At 36.5% G+C, this 25,576-nt stretch overlaps 1 protein-coding gene across 4 annotated transcripts in view; it reads left to right on the top strand.

Annotated features, from left to right (window-relative positions):
- Positions 1-9,186: 9,186 nt before the first annotated feature.
- Positions 9,187-25,576, top strand: part of cplx2 (complexin 2) — a 31,429-nt gene continuing 15,039 nt past the window's right edge. Inside the window, exon 1 of one of the 4 annotated variants that reach the window (XM_048176596.1) lies at positions 9,187-9,301. The gene's annotated coding sequence lies outside the window, so the exon portion shown is untranslated. Of the gene's footprint in view, positions 9,302-9,346; positions 9,453-25,428 lie in introns of those variants that run through there. The other 3 variants (XM_048176598.1, XM_048176595.1, XM_048176597.1) reach the window with 3 other exon arrangements.

The following is a 25,576-nucleotide window of genomic DNA, read 5'->3' as shown; positions in this document are numbered from 1 at the left end:
TATAAAGTGTCTGCTTGCTTGTTTGTATGAATCACTTTCAAACTAATACTAATGTATTTTACTTGTGTGTTTAAATGGGATTTTTTTTCTTAGAATAACCTCTCAAGATATGAAGTTTGATCTCAACTGTCTACACTCTAAAAAATGCTGGGTTAAAAACAACCCAAGTTGGGTTGAAAATGCACATGAAATGAAAATGTTTGCCCAACCTGCTGGGTAGTTTTATTTATCTCAACTATTGTTTAAACATTACTGTGTTGTTTGCTTAAAATGAACCCAAAATAGGTTGGAAATTAACATATATTAATATATTTAATGACTTATGATTATGAAGTCAAGAGAAATACTGGGAATGATCTGTATTGATGAAATAATCATCAAAAATTCTAATTCATAGATTTCATCTCAAGGTTTGTGACTGATAATAAGTATGTTAACTCAATTAAATATTGTTTTATAAACACTGAAACTAGAGTAAGAGGCTGAGCCCTGTTGAGGTAATATTTTTCAAACATTTTGAACTACTACCATGTCTAGACACACAGAGACATCAAGAATTAGCTAGATTTATACACTGATTCTTGATGTCTCTGTCTAGACATGGTAGTAGTTCAAAATGTTTTTTGCATGATGCATTTCAAAAATATTACCTCAACAGGGCTCAGCCTCTTGCTCTAGTTTCAGTGTTTATAAAACAATATTTTATTAGGTTTAATGATAAGCCATACTTTTGATCACGTATAAACCATGAGATGAGATCGGTGAATTAGGATTTTTGATGATGATATGGCTTTTTTTTACCATAACAACTGTGTTTTATAAAGAGAAACAATTAAAAGTCAAGGTCAAGAGCCCAACTAAAGCAAACACTATTCACCATAATGGTGACATCAAACTTTATTTTTTTCAATAAATCATCCATAAATACAAACCCAATTCCAAAAAAGTTGGGACACTGTACAAATTGTGAATAAAAACAGAATGCAACGATGTGGAAGTTCAAATATTTTATTCAGAATACAACATAGATGACATATGTACAAATGTTTAAACTGAGAAAATGTATCATTTTAAGGGAAAAATAAGTTGATTTTAAATTTCATGGCATCAACACATCTCAAAAAAGTTGGGACAAGGCCATGTTTACCACTGTGTGGCATCCCCTCTTCTTTTTATAACAGTCTGCAAACGTCTGGGGACTGAGGAGACAAGTTGCTCAAGTTTAGGAATAGGAATGTTGTCCCATTCTTGTCTAATACAGGCTTCTAGTTGCTCAACTGTCTTAGGTCTTCTTTGTCGCATCTTCCTCTTTATGATGCGCCAAATGTTTTCTATGGGTGAAAGATCTGGACTGCAGGCTGGCCATTTCAGTACCCGGATCCTTCTTCTACGCAGCCATGATGTTGTAATTGATGCAGTATGTGGTCTGGCATTGTCATGTTGGAAAATGCAAGGTCTTCCCTGAAAGAGACGACGTCTGGATGGGAGCATATGTTGTTCTAGAACTTGGATATACCTTTCAGCATTGATGGTGCCTTTCCAGATGTGTAAGCTTCCCATGCCACACGCACTCATGCAACCCCATACCATCAGAGATGCAGGCTTCTGAACTGAGCGCTGATAACAACTTGCGTTGTCCTTGACCTCTTTAGTCCGGATGACATGGCGTCCCAGTTTTCCAAAAAGAACTTAAAATTTTGATTTGTCTGACCACAGAACAGTTTTCCACTTTGCCACAGTCTATTTTAAATAAGCCTTGGCCCAGAGAAAACGCCTGCGCTTCTGGATCATGTTTAGATATGGTTTCTTTTTTGACCTATAGAGTTTTAGCCAGCAACGGCGAATGGCACGGTGGATTGTGTTCACCGACAATGTTTTCTGGAAGTATTCCTGAGCCCATGTTGTGATTTCCATTACAGTAGCATTCCTGTATGTGATGCAGTGCCGTCTAAGGGCCTGAAGATCACGGGCATCCAGTATGGTTTTCCGGCCTTGACCCTTACGCACAGAGATTGTTCCAGATTCTCTGAATCTTTGGATGATATTACGCACTGTAGATGATGATAACTTCAAACTCTTTGCAATTTTTCTCTGAGAAACTCCTTTCTGATATTGCTCCACTATTTTTCGCCGCAGCATTGGGGGAATTGGTGATCCTCTGCCCATCTTGACTTCTGAGAGACACTGCCACTCTGAGAGGCTCTTTTTATACCCAATCATGTTGCCAATTGACCTAATAAGTTGCAAATTGGTCCTCCAGCTGTTCCTTATATGTACATTTAACTTTTCCAGCCTCTTATTGCTACCTGTCCCAACTTTTTTGGAATGTGTAGCTCTCATGAAATCCAAAATGAGCCAATATTTGGCATGACATTTCAAAATGTCTCACTTTCAACATTTGATATGTTATCTATATTATATTGAGAATAAAATATAAGTTTATGAGATTTGTAAATTATTGCATTCCTTTTTTGTTCACAATTTGTACAGTGTCCCAACTTTTTTGGAATCAGGTTTGTATCTGTTAATTCTCAAAAAGAACTTTTGTGCAAAAATAATCTGGTTAGTAATAAGTGAAACTGGTAATGCTGTTTTTGTTTCTTAATCCTCCTTGTCACAGTCTGTTCAGTTGAGTTTCAGTTCTCATGGACATTCAGTTTGTTTTCACATGTCACATGCCTTCCTTTGTTTGTAATACCCACCACTCCTTGATTACCATCATCACTGCTTTCTGTTCAGCTGTGTTGTTCAGTTACCTTGTTTGTTCCTATATTAGTCCTTCCTTTCCGTCACTCCTTGTCATATTGGATTTATTATCTTTGTCTGTGTCTGCCTTCCCGCAACCTCCGTGACACCTCTGCTGAGATCTTGAGGGATCTGTTATTGTTTGTTGTTGTTGTGTTGGGATTTAAAAGGTTTCTGTTGAGTTTTGTGGGTCACCATTGTGCTGAAGAGTAGAGCCTGTGCTTCAGTCCAGGAGAAGACCTAGAGAAATTGTTGAAATTATGCATCTTTTATGAAAAAAATTAATAACTGTATTATTTCCTTTTACATAATATGATATGTTTTTTTTTTTTTACTACGTTAAGTAGATGTTTTTCTTAATTCAGCTAGATTTCAAATATTTATAAAGTATTTGAACAGTATCTGCAGTTTAATAAATACAAATAATTTCCAACACTTGTTGTATGTTTTCGTATTAAAAACGTACAACTTTTGAGTAAAACAAAGGCAATCAAGCAGGCAAAAGCTTGTTAGGAAAACTCTTTTGAGTTCAGTTTACTTAAATCTTTAAGTTGACCGCACTAATTGTCACCATTACTCAAGTTTTCCAAGTAAGTTCTAGGTATCTTTAATAAGTGCTAGTAAGTTTTATTAACTCAGTTAATTTACTTGCTAATTTTAAGGCAATCAGTTTCCTCAAGTTTTTGTAAGTATTACATTTTACAGTGAGTAATATTTAAACAATAGTTGGGTTAAATAAAACCGCCCAGTATGTTGGGCAAACATTTAACCCAACCGCAAGGTTAAAACAACCTAATCCCAATAAACTTGGGATGTTTTTAACCCAGAATAGTTTCGAGTGTATATCAGAAAGTGCTTGTTTGAAAACTTTGTCACCTATTGTTGAGTTCATGAGCGACTTGAAAACACTTTTGATACTTCATGTCCTTTTTTACTCAACCTTATTATACATTATATTTACCCAGCCCTAAATAATGTAAATAATACTATTATATAAAAAAAATATATAAATTGTCCTTATAATAAATCGTGGTGTTGCTTCTGATTCACTAGGTGGTGCTGTTTCAGAAAAGTCAGTATTTGCATGGAAATGTAAAGAAAACATGTTTCCACCAGATGGTGACACTGTATCAAAAACAAACCTGGAGAGCAGCAAACCTTTTCTAGGAAATTTTAGGTTTGAATAATTACAAACCTTATACAGAAACAAAAAGATTTCCTCTGAAAATATTCTGCAATGTCTATGGCACGGCAGGGGAAAATTTCTCATTTACATAGCTACAGGAAATATCAGTAACATGTAAATTGATTATTTGTAAAATATATTGACATGAATGATGTTTCAGTCACATTTAAACAGCTTGTTTAAAACATGACCCAACCTTTTTTTTCTTTTTTTTTTCTTTTTTAGCACAGTCCCAGATTTCTCGCAGATGGAGTTATAGCGGTCTCCTTTTGTGTACAGCCAGTGGAGTGATAGATGAGGTTTAAGTGAAAACAGCTGAGGACACAGGCGGCGTCTAAAGCACCAGCCTGCATTGTGTCAACCTCACTGCAGCTGAATGGCCTCTGCCAAACTCCACCTCCACTGAAAACCAATGCTGCTTTTCCCTAGAAGCCACAAGCAAAACAACATAAGCCCAAGTCAATTAAGGCATAAAGATGCTGCCAAAAACCCTGTTAGTAGTGCTTCAGTAATTATATGCTATAGACTGCATTAATAAACCTCAAATGACATTCTGATTGTATATTGTGTCTGTTTTAAATCCATCCATGTTCATCTAATGCATCATTGTTTGGCTTTAGCTGTGTACATACTAAAGTTTAATGTACCAAAGGTAATACTTAAGTGTTGCTATTCTGAGAACTTAAAAAAAAAGCAAAAAACAGATGGAATAATGATAACGGCAGCAATTAAAAATAGCTCTAGATAGACAGCACCCTATGTTTTGAAATATTTCTATCTTCGGATTAAGGGATGACTCAGATGTGGGGGCTCCATATGCAGCAGAGATTTGATCTATTATTGTTGTTTATCTTATTAACTTGTTTGCCTGCATGAATATCGACAACTTCACATGTCACTGAATTCCGGACTGCGTGAAACAGCTTAATGATGATGGATCACCTGCTTATCACAATCAGCTGCGTAATGCCTATTCTTTTCCAGGCTTCAGTACAAAGAGGTGATGTGTGTGTGCTTGAGATATCAGACCATCATGTCATAAAAAATATTATTTTCTGTTGTGACTGATTCATATATAGTGAGCACACAAAGTCGAGCTCTAAAGCAATACGTTGCATGTTTCTTACAGGTTCCCTGGTGAGATCTGCTGCTTGTGGTTGTTTGGGCTGTTCATGCACATCATTAATAATGTGTTATTGCCCATTTGTTGTTGAGTGAAAAGAGATGTGCATAAGCCTGTAACAACATATAACTGTTATGCACATTTGCATTTTGCTTTATTATTATTGTTGTAGTTATAGTAATAATAATAATTGCTTATTATAATATAAAAAATATTATAGTATTTTTATTAAATTGATATTATTATTGGATATTAACAAATAAAAACAAATATTTTAATAATAATGTACTACTACTACTAATAAAAATAATAATAATATATATAATAATTATTATTGCAACACCCCAACAACCACCCAGCAACTGCCAACTGATGAAAATGTATCTATTTAGAAATTATTATCATCATGTTGTACAGTTCAAAACACATCTAAGTATTGAAAGTATGCTAATAAGTTACTAACACACAATGAAAAAGACTCACAAAGTGACATGGTGTTGTTGAGGGCCGAATGCACAGCAGATATTAAAGGAATAGTTCACTCAAAACTGAAAATTATCCCCTAATTTACTCACCCTCAAGCCATTCTTGTGTATATGACTTTCAGCCAAACACAGTCAGAGTTTTATTAAAAAATATCCTGGCTCTTCCTAACTTTGTAATGGCATTGAATAGTGCCATCTATCTATTTCCTGAAAAGTCATGTATAGCAACTGTTTGACCTTGTAATGAATTCAACCTTCAGTATAGATTTTTATCTCTGAAGGGTCCCTAATGGCTCACTCATTGACATATTAGGATTATGATTTCATTGTGGCTCCATTACAGCTACCTAAACTTCATTGTTCTCTTGTTCCAGACGTGATGTCATAAAACCAAATGGAGCAGATCTCTGAAATCAGACCCCATATGGCTGGTACAAGTTCTGCTTTGTTTGAAGTGATTGCGTTGCTCTGTGTCGCCTGAGCACCTGCCAGTAATATTTGTTCAGGTCTATGTACAGGAGGTAATGAGGGATCAGTAATCACTGTACACAGCACTTTTACAACAAGATCCTGCTGACCTTCAGAAAGGAAAAACAGTAAAGTCTAAAATAGCTGAATGCACATAATGCCACGTTGCTGACAGATAGTGTCACTGAACATTATGAATGTGTATTGTTTATATTTAACACCATTTCAGCACCTTTATTTGTGAGGCTGTGTGTGTCTGCACAGTGAGAGGGAGCATGCGAGGTTTTGGAAAATCTTTGTAAAATATCAGAAAGAATGAAAATTACAGTTTGTTTCATCCAGGTAATTATTGTAAAAAAGTTTTTTTTTTTAAAGGTTGCTTACTGCTAAGACTAGTCTTACAAGTTAGTCATCATTTTTGTCTTTAAAGTCCCTGTAAACCAGAAGTTGCAACTGGCTTTACGTCAATATTGTGATGCATTTCCAAGTGAAACAAAATATTGAATAGAGGGCAGGGTTTTACTTTAGCGCACCGCCTCTCCATCCCTCACTCATAGCAGACTGTCATTCCAGAGCGGTAGCAAATTTTCAGATTTTGATTAAAGATTAAAGATGCATGTTACTTGTAATTTGTTGCTTGTTACATCAAAAAGTAATCTGATTATGTATAATATGTTACATTTAATGTTTATTTGTTACATCAAAAAAGTAATCTGCTTATGTAATGCATGTTACTTGTAATGTGTTACTTGTAACATCAAAAATGTAATGCATGTTACTAGTAAGTCATTGCTTGTTAAATCAAAAGTAATCTGATTGTGTATAATACGTTACATTTAATGCGTTACTTGTTACATCAAAAAGTAATCTGATTTTATAATGCATGTTACTTGTAATGTGTTACTTCTAACTTTAAAAATGTAATGCATGTTACTTGTAATTCGTTGCTTGTTACATCAAAAAAGTAATCTTCTTACGTAATACATGTTACTTGTAATGCGTTACTTCGAACATCAAAAATGTAACGTGTGTTACTTGTAATTCATTGCTTGTTACATCAAAAAAGTAATCTGATTATGTAATACGTTACATGTAATGTGTTACTTGTAACATCAAAATGTAATGCGTGTTACTTCTAATTCATTGCTTGTTACATCAAAAGTAATCTGATTATGTATTACTTGTTACATTTAATTTGTGACTTGTAATGTATTACTAACATCAAAAATGTAATGCATGTTACTTGTAATTCATTGCTTGTTACATCAAAAAAGTAATCTGATTTTATAATACTTGTTACATTTTATGCGTTACTTTACTCATTACATCAAAAAAGTAATCTGATTACATAATACATGTTACATTTAATGTGTTACTTGTAACATCAAAATGTAATGCATGTTACTTGTAATTCATTGCTTGTTACATCAAAAAAGTAATCTGATTTTATAATACTTGTTACATTTTATGTGTTACTTTACTCATTACATCAAAAAAGTAATCTGATTACATAATACATGTTACATTTAATGTGTTACTTGTAACATCAAAATGTAATGCATGTTACTTGTAATTCATTGCTTGTTACATCAAAAAAGTAATCTGATTTTATAATACTTGTTACATTTTATGCGTTACTTTACTCATTACATCAAAAAAGTAATCTGATTACATAATACATGTTACATTTAATGTGTTACTTGTAACATCAAAATGTAATGCATGTCACTTGTAATCCGTCGCTTGTTACATCAAAAAAGTAATCTGATTACATAATACATGTTACATTTAATGTGTTACTTGTAACATCAAAAATGTAATGCATGTTACTTGTTATTAGTTGCTTGTTACATCAAAAAGTAATCCGATTGCGTATAATAGGTGTACGTTACATTTAATGCATTACTTTACTTGTTACATAAAAAAGTAATCTGATTACGTAATGCATGTTACTTGTAATGTGTTTCTTGTAACATCAAAAATGCAATGCTTGTAATTTGTTGCTCGTTACATCAAAAAGTAATCTGATTACATAATGCATGTTACTTGTAATGCATTACGCCCAACGCTGCTCATTTTAGATGAAATTGAAAACACCTGATCGTCTGAAAACATCTATAAATCAATGTAGATTTGAGTCAGAGGTTTTCTTCGAGAAGAGAGTTTAATGTTTCTATTTTGAACAATCAGCTAATAAGGGTAATTTAAAGTACTCTGGTGGACTGGAGGGAGCATGAGCATTTTCTACATAGTCTGAGCTGGGTTTTCACAGAGTTGTAGGCTATCTCCACCAGATCTTTGATGGAATCACATCCTCATGATATCTAAGGCATGTTTAACTTGTACACTCTAAAAAAATGCTGGGTTAAAAACAACCCAAATTGGGTTGAAATGGACAAACCCAGTGATTGCGTTGTATTAACTCGGATAAATGTTTGCCCAACCTGCTGGGTAGTTTTATATAACTCCTCTATTGTTTAAAAATGACTGTGTTGCTTGCTTAAAATGAACCCAAAATATGTTGGAATTGTATTAATTGGTTTGTTAAATACACACAATATTACTGTGTTATGTTTAATACAATATCGCTTCAGTTAAAACATAAATGCATACTGTCCACTCAAGTGGACATCTGAAAATCTCTTTAAGAAATATGTGTAAAAAAAAAGATCTTGTTTTTCATGTCTTAAGAGCAATAAATACACATGACTGAGGTTGTCATAATTCATGCATGAAAGGGTTAATTTAGACGCTACCTGTCTCGAACAACACAAACTGTCATTTGGCGCAGTTTGCTTTAAAATGGCATTTTAAACAAAACCCTGAAGTTCAATTTTGATATCTTCATCTATAATTAAACGATAATGACAGTAGTGTTCTGTGCGGACGCGGCATACTGTTGCTATGACTACCTCTTCAGGCGAACGCGACGCGTTCGCTGGCGTCTTTTCGGCGATGCGCTCTGACTAACTTCTAAATCTAACTTTGGTGTTTATTGAAAGGTTTGAAAACCCGACTGAAACGTATGCACGCTTGTTTTAAAGAACTATACGTACAACGCACCTTTTGTTTGTACTTTTCTGAAACCTGCTCATATAATGCTGTAGGATCAGTTGTTGATGGCAGAGGGTGGAAGAGGGGCGGGAGGCGGCAGAGGGAGAATCTGACAAGAGAGAGAGAGAGAGAGAGAGAGAGGGAGGGAGGGGGCGATTCGATACGGAGCAGCACATCAGACGCTGAATTCAAAGCAGTCAGGACCACAGAGCCGCCACCTCGCTCTCTCACATCGCGGAGGTTTGTAAATGTTCGCTCATCGCATGCTCTCTTTTCTCCATCCATTTGATCAGACTCGGCGCGCTATTGCTGTTGAATGCTGCATGTTGCTGGTGCTGAACGCTGCCTGCCATGGTGCAAACTCGGCGATGGAGAGGGTTGGGCACGCAGGGTAAGGCGTGATCTGCCAGTTTTAGCTCCATGTTTGCAAGAAAAGGGCAAGTGAAATGTGAGTTGTCAGGTGTTTTGAGATGTGTTTTCAGGTACGCGTTAGAGACAGAAGCGCGCGCGACGTGCATGATGAGAGATAGATAGAGAGAGAGATAATGACAATATGCGCAGGTGCAGCAATTGATGAATCTGTCAGCTGATGGACTGCATGATTGCATTGTATACCGGTGGAAGGCAAGGCCGAAAACAACTGAATGAGATGATTCTACTGTTGATCTTCTCTCGTATAGTGAGATTGAGCTTCAGAGATCTTCTGGGTGTATGAGAATCCAGTATCTGAGACTACAACTGCCTTGAGCTCCATAGCCTGATATATATAGGACAGCTCCTTCCCTATATATGCTCTTACTGTCCATTGTATTGGTTCGTTATGTAATTCTTCAAACATGAATCCTTAAAGGGTTAGTTCTCCCAAATGTTTGTCATTAATTACTCACCCTCATGTCGTTACAAACCATCTTCGGAACACAAATTATGATATATTTTTTAATCTCCCATAGAAAGCAACAAAATTAACACATTCAAGGTCCAGAAATGTAGTAAAAACATTGTTAAAATAGTCAGCGTGACTACAATCTTTCAACCTTAATGTTGTGAAGCGACGAGAATACTTTTTGTGCGCAAAAACAAAACCAAAATACTGACTTTGTTCAATATGAGCCGGCGTTTGGATGTAAACACGGAAGTGCTGGACATAAATAGCGCAGGAGAATGACAGGGGAGAGATGAATTTATTGAATAAAGTCGTAATTTTTGTGCACAAAAAGTATTCTCGTCGCTTCATAACATTAAGGTTGAACCACTGTAGTCACATCGACTATTTTAACAATGTTTTTAATACTTTTCTGGACCTTGTTTCTATTGAAGATTATTGTGGATTTCATCAAAAATATCTTAATTTGTGTTCTGAAGATGAGCAAAGGTCTTACGGGTTTGGAATGACATGAGAGTGAGTACTTAATGACAGAAATTTCATTTTTGGGTGAATTAACCCTTTAAAACATCTAAACTGTAATTCTCTAAATGAAACCGAATGAAAATGTAGGTACGAGTTTATAATCTGTTTATGGCTTATAAGCTTTTCAGAGCCAAAATAAACAGACTGCATACTTATTATTGTTCTGACAAACTCAAACTGTGAGACCCCTATGTCACAAATGTAAAAACTATAATAGCAATTGTGAATTTAACCTCTTATTTTCATCTTCAAATTCTGATCATGAGACTGATATTGACAAAAATTAGGCATGCATCTTTTTCATTAATATGAATTTAAACCATAAACCATAAATAATACAGTGTTGTTTATAGTAGTGGGGTTAATTTGTACAATAAATGAGTTTATCTTATCAAGTGCACATTAAATAATTTATTTAAGTTCATATCTGGGGTTGCTGAGACCCCAAACATAAGTACTGCAATAAAGTTTATAATCAGCTCTCATAAGATAAAATGAAAAACCTGATACTTCAATGTTACAGTATATGTTTTGAGCTATTCAAATGGCTTTTGCACGCAGCGCCACTGTTCTTATACACGTGGGACAGTAACTGTAGCTTTCAAAAGAATTCCCCCTGATTGGACACCGCAAATGCACATTTCTATTTCTTACTTTTGGCCCCAGGCAAGAATGGGAATTAGACCTAACCCTTGACCGTTATTCATGTGCTGTGAGAGTGAAAAGAAGAGATAAAAGGAGCGAAAGAGAGAATGCATGAAATGGATGTATAGTAGCGGAACAGATAAGATCGCGTTATTTCTGCTTCAGTAAAACATGTAGACACTTCATTTAGATTGGTCATTCATACTGTAATGCAACTTTGCAAAAGAAAAATACAGTGGTGTATGCACCATTTTCCTTGATGTGTGATTATTCTGGATAATATATAACTGATTTTTATGCATAAGATTTTTGCTTTAGATTCGGCTGAATTAAAAGCCTCAGAAAGCAAAAGAATTTTCACTTAAAGTGTTTCATTTTTGTGCCACTAGCGTCATTGAATAGTCAGAAAATTGGTCTGCCTGCCATTAGCCTGCTTTGAATGTATTTTATTACCAATAAGGGAGAAATTCATCCAGGCATAAAGTTGATTCATGACTCTTTAAGTCAGTCATATGGACGCATCTGTCTTCCAGCATGAGTGGAGGGAGCGTCTCCGAGAGGTGTTGTTGGTGACAGGTGTGGAGTGGCGGTTTTGAAGCCTCCGCTGTGTGTTTGGTGCTGAGAGTCGTCAGGAGAGGTCTAGCTGCAGGGGAGAAATCAAGTGCTGAATTATTTATAGCTGTGTCCAACCTCCATCAAATTGCATTGTGAGGCTTTATGATCATATTCTTTTTTGCAGGCTATGGTTTTGTTGTCACCATTGAAATGCCCTAAATTTCTCAGAATTCTGATAAAACAGCTGCTGAGCAACGACCAATAGGTGTGGAGTGACAGGTTACCAGAAGCTTTTGTCTCTTTTGTGATTATTGATACAATGGTTTATGAAATTTGAAAGATTATTTTTACTTCAGATAATCCTTTAATTGGCATTTTGCATGCAATAAACACAATGGATAAAACCAACAAAAATCGAATGCTTCCTAAAAGAATAAAGCTCGGACTGCACCTGGTCTGATTGGTCGGTTTTGTGAACTAGATGTATATGTTGCCGTGTCATGCTGTGGAAAGATGTTGGAGAGGTTGATTATAATTGAAAAGACCTTTAATCTGGCTAAATGGTCTGAAGATAATGCTCTTTGGATGAAATGCTTGCAGCAAGTATTTCAACTGAAAGCTTATCTCTCTCCTCCAGATTTCTATACTCCCTCTGCATGGTTAGCCACTTGGCAGACGTACAAACACCGTACACACTTCAGACTCAAGGAAGAGGCCTGAGTTAGCTGAAATGGACAACCTATTGGTCAACAGCAGTGTTGTACTTTTAAAAATAATGCATTACAATATTGCATTGTCGTTACTCCCTAAAAAAGTAACTAATTGTGTTACTTTTTATGGAAAGTAATGTTACATACTTCTTTCATCTGGGCTGGGTTTGCTTGTTTGTTTGTTTTTTTGTTTTTTTTTATTAAAACATTTTTTGGCAAATGCAAAAGCCCTTTCACACCAGAGGTGAAATGAATGAGCCTCAGGCTGACGGAAATGAAAATCCACGTTTGTACAGTTTGAACACAATCTGAGTTATATTAATAAATATCCTGACACATCCAAGCTTTATAATGGCAGTGAACCAATGAGTATGAGCTGAAGAAAGTGCATCCATCCATCATAAACATACTCCACATGGCTATAAAGCTTGGATGCATCAGGATATTTATTAATATAACTCCAATTGAGTTCATCAGAAAGAAGAAAGTCATATACACCTAGGATTGCTTGAGGGTGAGTAAAGCTTGGGGTAATTTTCATTTGAAAGTGAACTAATCCTTTAAACATTTAATTATTGCAGGTTTGCGTAATATTCTGAGTTTGTATTTCACTGTTTTTATTCATTTTGAGGAATACTGAATCTGTTTTAGTGCAAGTCTGATGAGTAAATGCATGCTCACATTTAGTCTAGAACTACAATAAGATCATGTTCACAGCGCACACAACACCTCTGCACTTACTCTCAGCATGAGGACAGCATGAGGGCATCAGTCAATAAATGGGAAAACAAAGTAACTTGCATTACTTATTTGAAAAAGTAACTCAGACATTTGGTTGTAATTTAAAAGTAATGCATTAATTTACTAGTTAATTGAAAAAATAATCTAGTTATACGTAACTCACAATACTTATAATGCGTTAACCCCAACACTGGTCAACAGATATGCATTTTTAGTGCAAAACCAAATATTTATGTGTGAACTTGAGTACTGAGGGATTGTGACTATATAATAATTAAATGGGTTTAAGAATTGCTGAAGACTTTTATAAACTTCAATAAATCAAAAAAACATTTCTTGGCCCCCAATGAAGCTTATTCTGCCCAAGAACATCCCACTTAGAAAGGAAAAACCATCTGTCTGACATGTAAAGCAATGCCTAAATTCTAATCCCGTTGCACGGGTGGTCCAGTGTTTCACAATATGTAGTATACAAATTTAGTCTGGCATTTTCACAAGATTGCACACGAAAATATTGTGTGCAATCAGAGCAACTGTTCCTTTTTCACAGCCATCTGTTTGTAATGCACTGTTGGAATACAGCACAATGGAAAGTGTGAATCAGCTGTTAAGCAGTGCAGTCAGCAACAATACAGTAATGTGTATATGACATGTTAACTTTAATGTGACAAGAGCTAATTGGCCCCCATTGGAGAGGGGGTTCCCATGACCTCTTGTGTGAGCCCAACCCAGCACGCGATGATAAGCTTTGACAATTACATAGCAGGAGGTCAGTGGAAGTAGCTGCAGACCCCCTTCCTCAAATCAAGTGTCTTCAACTGCTCTCACGCAGCAGGGGGTGTAATATTCATATGCTGGCTTAAGTGGGTCAATGCTGACTTTTGATACATTGCCATAAAATATCAGATTTTTCGTCCATATTAATGATTCCCATCGAGGGGTATAGGCTGTACTTTGGTTGTACATTGAAAATGTTTTGATTTGCTTCGTTAAACCTATAAAACAGAAAATACAACTTTAAAATATATACAAAACATATACTTTTACTATATATATTGTAAAAAATATACTGTACACACTGAAAATTTGTGTGGATGATACTTAAAAGATCTAGTTCACTTCAGAATTAATATTTCCTGATAATTTACTCACCCCCATGTCATCCAAGATGTTTATGTCTTTCTTTCTTCAGTCGAAAAGAAATGACGGTTTCTGAGGAAAACATTCCAGGATTTTTCTCCATATAGTGGACTTCAACAGCAACCAATGGGTTGAAGGTCCAAATGTCAGTTTCAAGGACTCTACACTAGTGATCGACCGATATTGATTTTTTATAACGGATACCGATTATTTGCATGTTTATGTACCTGATAACCGATATGCAGAACCGATATTTATTTACTGTTATACTTCTGTTTTTGACAATTATTACAACACAAATGAGCTGAACAAACCATTTTATTTATAACAATCACTCCCTCCTTGCATACAAAAAATATTTATTAACTAAATAATGGTTATGTAGTAAATCAAATGATTATATAATGTAGGGTGTTTAAACGAGATAATCTTGTCAAAAATTTCATGCAGTGGCCGTGCTTGAGGCTTCCTGATCATCAACCCATTCAGGTGCTGAGCAATATGAACGAACTTTTTTTTCCGAGACTATATAAAGTTAAACAGCACTTGTCAGTTGGCATTTTATGATCTAAATGTAATCTAACGTTAAATCATGAAATGCCAACTGACAAAGTGCTGTTTGACTATAACTTAATCAACCGCGATCGCGCATGGAGATAATAAATAATTAATTTCCACAAAGCGGTAGGCTATATTTATATGTGTATTAGCGAAATAATTGTTATGTAGTAAATGATAATATAATCTAGGGTGTTTAAACAAGATAATCTTGTCAAAAGTTTCATTCAGTGGCCGTGCTTGAGGCTCCTGATCATCCGTCAGTTGCTAAGCAATATGAACGAACTTTTTCTTCTAGACTAATGGTGAGCAAATACAACAGATAGAGAATTAAATTCAGCGCTTTTATTTTCAACATGCACTCATTCATGTCTGTTTTATTTAATTCATGTAAAGTTACGTCTTTATTGGGGCAGGACATGACGAATTACACTACGTGACTCAATGAGTTCCTCTCAATTGTTTAGAAACAAGCTGCATAAATTAACTATATCAGGAATTTATGTCTCAGATCTCATTTGTGCATGTCTGTTATGTTAAATAAAGTTGATTAATTAAAGCAAACCAAGTAGAACATATACTTTACCTGTGCACTGAGTTGTTGTTGACTGATCTCCTCAGACGCCCGGGCTGCAATGGCGGAAATCTCAAAACGGCCACAAGATGGCGCCGTAAATCGGCGAATCCGATATTACAAAACCGATTACCCGATTATGGAAAAATGCTTAAATGTCGGGGAAAATATCGGTAAACAGATACATCGGTCGATCACTACTCTACACAATCCCAGACAAGGAATAAGGGTCTTATCTAGAGAAACAATCAGTCATTTTCTAAAAAAAAAAAAAAAATTATATACTTTTTTAGTACAAATGCTCATCTTGCACTAGCCCTGCGATGCGCCACGCATTACGTTATCACGTTGGAAAGGTCACGCGACTCTTTGTAAATTATCAGGAAATTTGAATTCTGAAGTGAACTATTCCTTTAAAGACAGATATGCTTTCTGTTTTGGTGGCATGCTTGCAAAGTCTGTAGAAAAAAGTCTTTAGAAATAATCAGATATAATTATGATCGCATAGTGACGTATAGTAAAGCATTTTATATGTAATTTCAAGTTGTAACATGTATTTAAATGATTAAAATTATAATCGTATATATTATTTTTCTTTGCAGTCAAAGCAAAACATTGTTTATTTATACTATATAGCTTTTTTTTTTCAGCCAAGTCATTAATGTCTATCTACAGACCCTGTTTTCTGAGAAAAATATCCCACTGCCCTGAAAGAACTTTTCATCCGGCTCTGTGGCATACATTTATTCTGCAGTGTTTTTCGTAATATAAACCTGCACCTGTAGAACAGGACACATGACTGTGTAAAAGTAGGATACATTGATCTGCACTAGGTCTGTGTTTTGTTGTGCTAATAAATGCCGATTCCCGGCAAAATGATTCCAGGCATGATGTATTAATATACATGCTGAGAATGAACAGATTGCTTTCCTGCTCCTGTGTGTTGGGATGGACCTGTATAGTATTGTAGCCAGGCCCCGTGCCTTATATTTAATCTAATCGTGAGTGGTGTTTTTCTGTCAGAGTCGCTTTGTAAACTAGGCAGAGCTGCTCAGAGTTTAACCTAATTACCCTTCATGCCCTGCCTTCCTGTATCCCTCCCACAACCTCCCACATCTTCCCTTTTGCGGGAAGTGTATCAGTTCCTTATTTACTAGCAGGTTGAAACTGTTTGGTTTGCTGTTACAGTTGCGTAATCAGTGCTTTTAATTTTTATGTTATGACAATTCAACAAAATTGTGGCATATGGTTTAAAGATTTTGTGCTGGCAGACTTCCAGGCTCCAGATTGTATGCATGGTTTCATATATACTTCTACAGGATAATTTGGCATATTCACTGCAAAATTGCTTTTTTTTAATCAAGTAATAATTGAACCACATAGTAGCTTGGCAAACTCAGCAGAAATGTCACAGAATAAATGTAACTGGTGTAAGTGATCGACTCGCCATAGGCATCATGGACATACAACTCAACCGAAAAATATTGTTCATTTCATGCTTGTTTCTGGCTGCAAATGTCAGAAACTATTAAGTAAATAACTTCATTTCAGCATGAGAATTAAACAATTAATTAATATATTTTCTGTATTATTTGCATTTTATTGCTTTACTCAAGATGCACATTTTTGTTTTCATTTTGAAATTCATTTTATATTTTGAAACCGTAATTAATGGTAATTTGTAATGGTGTAAACCTCAAAACATTTCTTTGTAAATGTCAGGCGTGTTTATTACCCTCAGGTATATGGTGTTCTTGCAGCTTGGGGTTTTTATTAAAACCAGGAAAACATCCTCATTCTAGAGGACACGAAATAAGTGGGACAGATCTACTCACCCATTATTCTCTCTGTAATGTGACCTACTAGAACTTCTCTCCTAAATTACTGGGAAAAGTTGGTTCTACAATGTAAGTGCAAAATTGCCAGTCTAAACTGATTGTCTGATTAGAATACAAGCAGTATTTGTTTTTTTGTCATTGAATGCATAAATAATAAAATAGCTCAATCAAAAGGTCTTGCTACCTTTATGTGCAATCGGAAATTTCCTGTTTCCCACCCACACAGCAGGAGACTCCTAGGCGGATCCGCATTCAAGTCGCCAAACCCGCGTGACTGTCACATTCGTTTTGGCACCGCCCAGAGGATCAGCTCTGCCTCCGGGGCCGCATAAATTCTACTGTCAATCAGCGGATCCTGAGCGGACCCATGTCGGATCCGATTTACTGTAACGGTTGTATCATCGGATGCGGAGCGGATGCAGCGCGGAGCCACGGCGGGTCCGCGATCTACCTTCGTTGCGGATCTGTCACTGCACGCAAGTAGACGCCGATACGGGTCCGTTCGCGATACGGTCCGGAAGCCGCGATACCTCCGCGGCTGATCCGCCGTTCTGAAGTTGTGATTATGAGCTTGTTGTATTCAAGTGCTTTGTTGTTGGAAAAAACAGGAATCATGGAGGACACTGGGTTTATTCTTGCCTATTTATTGGGAAAATCCTTATTAAAGCCAAAATAATATATAAGGCAAGAATTTATTATGCCCCTTTTACAAGATATTAAGCATCAGCGTTAGTTCAGGCAGGCCTCGTAGTCAAGCTCCGCTATCAGCTGATTCTCAAATTCCAACCCCACCCATATCAGCTGATCCAATTTCTATGGACTCCATTGGCAACTCTAAAATAAGGCGCATTACTTAAACGCAGCTTCCGTCTCTCTGCCTGCTTGGCTGCTTCCACTGCACGCTGTTTGCAACCCACCTCCTCCCCAGCTCCTCCTTAAACTTGTGTATAACTTAATCAGTGTCATTCTGTTGTCATTGATGCATGCTCTGTTCTCAATAGGGGGATTTTCTGCTGCTCTCCCAGTTAAAACATGGGAGGTTGTCCCCAGAAGCTGCTGCTGTTCCCGGTCTTGGCTTTCATGGAGCTCATGAAAGGACGGGGAATTTAGAACAGAGCCATACTGCCAAATTGTAACTTTAGCAAATATGCCAATAAAAAATTGACTAAATTTTGTCTCTTGTAATTTTTGACTTAAGTGGTCCTGACTGAAGTAATATAAGTCTCTGGTGTCCCCAGAATGTGTCCGTGAAGTTTCAGCTTAAAATACCCCACAGATCATTTATTATAGCTTGTCAAATTTGCCCGTATTTGGGTGTGAGCAAAAACACACCATTTTTGTGTGTGTCCCTTTAAATGCAAATGAGCTGCTGCTCCCGGTCACTTTCCAGAAGAGGGCGGAGCTTTAACAGCTCGTGCTTCGGTTGCTCAACAACAACAAAGCTGGAGAATCTCAAACGCTGTGAATGATCTAATATTTTTTTCCAAAATATCGCTCAGACAGAAACTCTCCTTTAGCAATCGAGCTTGCCAGGGTCAACTTGCAGGCTATCCAAGCTAACGAGACTCTAAATAGCGTTCTGTGCTCATCTGTGCAACCAACGACAGGACAGTTAGCATGCTTTGCTCCAACTTTTGCCGTGACGTTAGAACTGGTACACCATTGTTGCTTGCGAAAAACAAAATGGTAGCGCCGTGGGTGGAAACGTGCAGATTGAGGGGCGGTAATATTATAATAAGATCCCCTTCTTATGTCACAAGGGGAGTGAAATCTGAGCGGCTCATTTTTTTCACATGCTTTCAGCGAAAGGCTTGCCAAAACAAAGGTACTGGGTTGTCCTTTTTTCACATTTTCTGGGTTGGTAGATGCACCCGATTATAGCACTTAAAGTCGTAAAAGTCGTAAAAAGTAAAATTGACCCTATCTACTTTGTTAGTGCATATTACTTGTATTGTAGTAAACAATGAATCTGTGCAAGTTAATACACAGAAAAAAAGTGTTTGTCGTGGTAATCTTTAATCAAAATCTGAAAAGTTACTTCCGGTCTGGAATGGCGTTCCTTCTCTGATAACGTCAGTTTAACCACTCCCCTGCAACCGTTAGTCTGCAATGAGCGAGAGATGGAGAGGAGGAGTGCTAAAGTAAAACCCTGCCCTCTATTCACTATTCTGTTTCACTTGGAAATACGTCACAACACTGGAGAAAATCATTTGCAACTTCCAGTTCTTTAAACACGGAAAAAGTCTGATTCTCATGATATGTCCCCTTTAGTAAATTCTATACTGGAACTTAATTCAAGCTTGTAGAAATGAAAGCATAAATATCAACGTTATAAAATGAAGTAAATCCTACTCAACTTTTCTGATACTAGTGTCCCCATCATGCACTGGGGCATGAATAATTAATAAGGTTGTTTTTTTGTTGTTTTCCAGTAGTTTTATCATTGCTTTTGTTGTTAGGTTTAGTAACTTGCAGCTTTGTGACATTTGGAGTTCATTTTCTACTCAAAATGACACATTCATATATTCAAAAACGATCCATCGAATGTTACTTTCATTGTGTTTTGTGTATCAGAAAGGTTGACCTACTACTTCTGGTGAGATTCTGAAGTTAATATTACCTGAAGTTAATATTACCTGATTCCGAAGTGTCTGATAACCGCTTTACTATCCCATGAGTCCACAGGAGAGGATTTGTGAATGGAAGTGAACCAAATGACAACATGCCAAATGTAGTACGTCTGCATTTCATTCAGACTATATTAATACTTTATGGAATGCAGTGTAGTTTTTTATCAAAATAACTTCCCCTCCCTCTTGCCTGGACATCTTTTCTCTGATGATGTGTTTACTGGCGCGAGGGCAGGACAACCTGTCATTCACATGAGATCAACTAATAGCAAACCACAACAATCCAATCAATTCCCAATGGACAAAATCAAGTCCCGCTCTACATTTTTTCTTGTTTGAGAAGCTCAGATATACGCAACAATAGTGAAGAAAAGACTATCACAACTTACATTTCATGGCAACTTTAATGAAATAAAAAAAATACCCCATAGATTTTTTTTAATTCATTTTTTTAACTGCCTATTTTAGGGCATAATTAGAAATGAGTCGATTCAGGGTGTGTGGCCCTTTAAATCTCGTGCTCCACACCCCAAGAGCTCGCGCTTGCCTTACACAACATTTAAAAAAGTTCAAACAGCTAATATAACCCTCAAAATGGATCTTTACAAAGTGTTCGTCATGCAGCATGTCTAATCGCGTAAGTAAAGTGTTTATTTTGATGTTTACATTGATTCTGAATGAGTTTGAGGCTATGCTCCGTGGCTAACGGCTAATGCTACACTGTTGGAGAGATTTATAAAGAATGAAGTTGTGTTTATGAATTATACAGACTGCAAGTGTTTAAAAATGAAAATAGCGACAACTCTTGTCTCCGTGAATACAGTAAGAAACGATGGTAACTTTAACCACATTTAACAGTACATTAGCAACATGCTAACGAAACATTTAGAAAGACAATTTACAAATATCACTAAAAATATCATGATATCATGGATCATGTCAGTTATTATTACTCCATCTGCCATTTTTCGCTATTGTCCTTGCTTGCTTAGCTAGTCTGATGATTCAGCTGTGCACATCCAGACGTTCTGCCCTTGTCTAATGACTTTCATAATGTTGGGAACATGAGCTGGCATATGCAAATATTGAGGGCGGGACAACCTGTCATTCACATGAGGTCAACTAATAGCAAACCACAACAATCCAATCAATTCCCAATGGACAAAATCAAGTCTCACCCTACATTTTTTCTTGTTTGAGAAGCGTTTAACTCAGATATACGCAACAGTAGTGAAGAAAAGACTATCACAACTTACATTTCATGGCGACTTTAATGAAATAAAAAAAACGAAAACATAAAAAAACAGAGTGATGCAATTCTGTGTGGTGTTTTTATTTGGCAGAGTCCATCAAAGAACAAGAAAAGACGATGAGCGCGCTGATATTTCCTCAAGGTTTTGGTGCTTTTTTCTCATCATTCTGCTTTCAAGGCATCTTTATGGATAAGAAACTGTCTGTCAGAAAGGTTTTAGAGTTTTAATGTGTTTTAAAGTTGTGTATCTGCACTCAGTCCTGCCTTTAAGCTGAAAGCTCTAGGGTTGTCAGGAAAGTCAGGAATCTTTCCTTGTCCATATCTATTGATTTGAGCTGCCCCCAGGCGTCTTTTACCTGAGTCATTAAGCTGTGGCTGAAGGTAGCTTCCAATAGGCTTAATGGATGCAATCAGGGACCATGTGTATCACTTTAAAAGGATCTGTAAGAAGAGAAGAGAGGATGTGGACAGAATCACAGAGAACTAATCTTCACTGAAGTCATCATTCCACTGCCACAGAGACAATCTACCAGATACATTCACATTTTTTTTTACTTTATTTAACAAGTTTTTCATTTGCCCAAGCAAATCAATTGATTTGTGAAAGCATGTTCAGAGAAAAACATCTTTCGCATACAGATCTGCTGTGATCCGGCTAAAGTGTTTCCTCACAAGGCATGTGAGAGTCTCTTATAATTGCTTTTTTGATTTAGAGGCATATTATTGCTGGTTTTTGTGGAAAAGTACAATTTAATAGGACCCAAAACCCATAAAAAGCCTCCTATTATTCTTACCAAAGCTGAGGCAAGGTCTTCTTCAGAGAGGTTTCCTGTACATGTGCAAAAACCATGTTTCTATTCATGCATTATTGTGTTGCATAATTGTGTAAAGTCTTTGATAGGAAGAGTAATAATTTCATGCCTGGTTGGGCAAAGTCTCAGCCAGCTCCATCCATGCTTTAAGCAGCTATGTTGTTTCCCTGAGACCTTTGATTTCAAAAATCCACTACAGTATTGAGTGCAATAAGCATCTCAAATTAATTGTCATATTATCGAAACATTTGTTTTTGTGCTATTTTGTGCAATTTTCTGTTTAGGAAATCAAACGCCCTGCAGTGATCTTGTAGTTTTCCACTGAAGTAGAGCTTATGTAAGGATCCACTAATAGCTTCAGAAAGTACATGATCTTCTTTATCTTTAGCATTAAACAATACAACTATCCTTTTAGAAGATATTAAGGAGTTTCATAATAAAAACACTTTTGAGTTTGTTTCTCCAAACTGTAACCTTGAGGCTTTCATTCTAATCCCATTATATCATTCTAGAAGCTCAAAGATGGATGAGATGCACAATCAGAATCAGAACATCATTTCTCCTTGACATCTTCCCACCATTATAGTGCATTGTGAGATTTCAGATGACATATATACTTTTGCTGTCTTGTTATTTTACAAATCTCCACATTCGGATATCAGATTATCATATAATTTACATTCACCAGGATGGATGATTGAGCTGGATAGAATATGGCTTCATAGGAGATGACAGAAAAAGATTTATAATTAGATGCAAAGCACTGCACGATAATGCAAATCATTCCTAGCAAATGGTTATTGCAACACGTTTTTTTTTCAATCTATCAATTCATTACTCATGTGAAAACACTCTGAAGACAGTTTAATGGAAGCATTTATGTACAAAACACTGGCAAGACTTAGTTTTCTTCATTGTGTTGACATGATAGAAGTGGTTGGTTGAAAAGAACTGGTAAATGGCACACAAACCCGACCTCAAGGTCACAGAAGGATGCTATGTGTTATGCTAATCTGACATGGTTGGTGTTATCACAACCACATTTTGACTCTGGAAAGGAAGAACAGCCATTGCATGTAAGGATGGGTCAGGATCACTAGTTTTTTAGCTATTTACACTAAGTGAAAAAGCAGTGTTTTCTTTGCACTAATGCAATTTGTACTAAATGTAAATAGATGTTAGATGATATTTATATAGTGCAAATGGTGACAGATACTATTTGCAACTCAGTGTGTTGCAGTATAAAACAGTATGCAATAACATATTGAGTGTAAATACTTATATTTATTAAAATCATTAAATGGATGGCACCTTATTGGAACAATAAAGCCCTCCCTACACCTATACCCTATAAACACCTTTTTCCCTACTATTAAATACCCATTAGGCACTTTATGTCCACTTTTCAAATATTTTCTTCATTTTCATTTAAAATAATCGCCTTTCTGATCTGATATGCGATGGGAAAAAGGCAAAGAATGAGTTCAGAAAAGGCAGATTCGAACTTGGGACGATCGCGTCTAATCTTACCACCACCTGCTTTATTCTCCACGCCACTGCTCCTGTTATTACACGGGTTTCTTTTGTAATTTTGTCTGGTTCAATCAGAAATTGGTGGGTGGGGTTAGTAGTGGTTTGGACCCCCTTTTGCCTTCAGAACTGCTATAATTCTTCATGGCATAGATTCAACAAGGTGCTGTAAACATTCCTCAGTGATCTTGGTCCATATTGACATGGTATCATCAAGCAGTTGCTGCAGATTTATCGGCTGCACATCCATGATGTTCCTCCACATCCCAAAGGTGCTTATTGGATTGAGATCTGGTGACTGTGGAGGCCATGTTCAAAACTGTCATGTTCAAAACCAGTTTGAGATGAATTGAGCTTCATGACAAATGGCGTGTTATCCTGCTGGAAGTAGCCATCAGAAGATCTGTACACTGTTGTCATAAAGGGATGGACATGGTCAGCAACAATACTCAGGAAGGCTGTGGCATTTAAACGATGCTCAATTGGTACCCAAAGTGTGCCAAGAAAATATCCCCAATATCATTACACCACTAGCAGTCCGGATCCATGCTTTCATGTTGTTTACGCCAAATTCTATCCTTAATATCTGAATGTCGCAGCAGAAATTGAGACTCATCAGACCAGACCAAAATTTTTCCAATCTTCTATTGTCCAATTTAGGTGAGCCCATGCACATTCTAGCTTCAGTTTGCCGTTCTTAGCTGACAGGAGTGGCACCGGTGTGGTTTTCTGCTGCTGTAGCCCATCTGCTTCAATATTGGATGTGTTGTGCGTTCAGAGATGCTCTTCTGCAGACCTCGGATATAACAAGTGCTTATTTGAGTTACTGTTGCCTTTCTATCAGCTGAACTAGTCTGTTCATTCTCCTCTGACCTCTGGGCATTTTCACCACAGAACTGCCTCTCACTGAATATTTGCTGTTTTTCAGACCATTCTCTGTAAACCCTAGAGATGGTTGTGCGTGAAAATCCCAGCAGTTTCTGTAACACTCAGACCAGCCCGTCTGGTGCTAACCATGCCACCTTCAAAGTCACTTAAATCATATTTGTACTCCATTATGATGCTCAGTTTGAACTTCAGCAGGTCATCTTGACCATGTCTACATGCCTAAATGCATTGAGTTGCTGCCATGTGATTGGCTGATTAGATTTTTGCATTAACAAGCAGTTGAATAGGTGTTCCTAATAATGTGGCTGGTGAGTGTGTGTGTGTATATATACAGTGGGTATGGAAAGTATTCAGACCCCCTTAAATTTTACACTCTTTTTTATATTGCAGCCATTTGCTAAAATCATTCAAGTTCATTTTTTCCCTCACTAATGTACACACAGCACCCCATATTGACAGAAAAACACAGAATTGATGACATTTTTGCAGATTTATTAAAAAAGAAAAACTGAAATATCACATGGTCCTAAGTATTCAGACCCTTTGCTGTGACACTCATATATTTAACTCAGGTGCTGTCCATTTCCTCTGATCATCCTTGAGATGGTTCTACACCTTCATTTGAGTCCAGCTGTGTTTGATTATACTGATTGGACTTGATTAGGAAAGCCACACACCTGTCTATATAAGACCTTACAGCTCACAGTGCATGTCAGAGCAAATGAGAATCATGAGGTCAAAGGAACTGCCTGAAGAGCTCAGAGACAGAGGGAAAAAAAAAAAATATATATAAGCATAATAGCATGTAACTATTGCTTTTAATTCTTTTTTTTTTTTTTAAACAGAAGTATAGGATTATAAAAATATTTCTACCCAGATAATACATGAAAAAGATGTTATAAAAATGTAAGAATTGTTAAAAAAAAAAATATTGTATGCTTTAATCAAACCGAAACATGCAGTAATTGGGGTAATCCGTCCTTTATATTGAACAAAATAAACGTACTTTTACTGAAGGGAGATGGAAAGATGAGGGGGCGGAGTGTGGGGGAGTATGAATGAGGCTATTGGAGCGACAGACAGAGAGAGAAACAGAGAGAGAGAGAGAGAGAGAAAGAGAGGTGGTTTATCGGGACCCAGTGAGCTTTTCCATGTTCCAGCTATTCCAGCAAGTAGGTTTTTTATCGTTCAGTTAGGAATACTTCAAGAACAAATAGCAAAGGTCAGTAAACTG

The sequence above is a fragment of the Megalobrama amblycephala genome, linkage group LG23, assembly GCF_018812025.1.
Source record: "Megalobrama amblycephala isolate DHTTF-2021 linkage group LG23, ASM1881202v1, whole genome shotgun sequence".
In the NCBI taxonomy this organism is placed as follows: domain Eukaryota; kingdom Metazoa; phylum Chordata; class Actinopteri; order Cypriniformes; family Xenocyprididae; genus Megalobrama; species Megalobrama amblycephala.
This window is presented reverse-complemented; position numbering and strand designations above follow the sequence as displayed.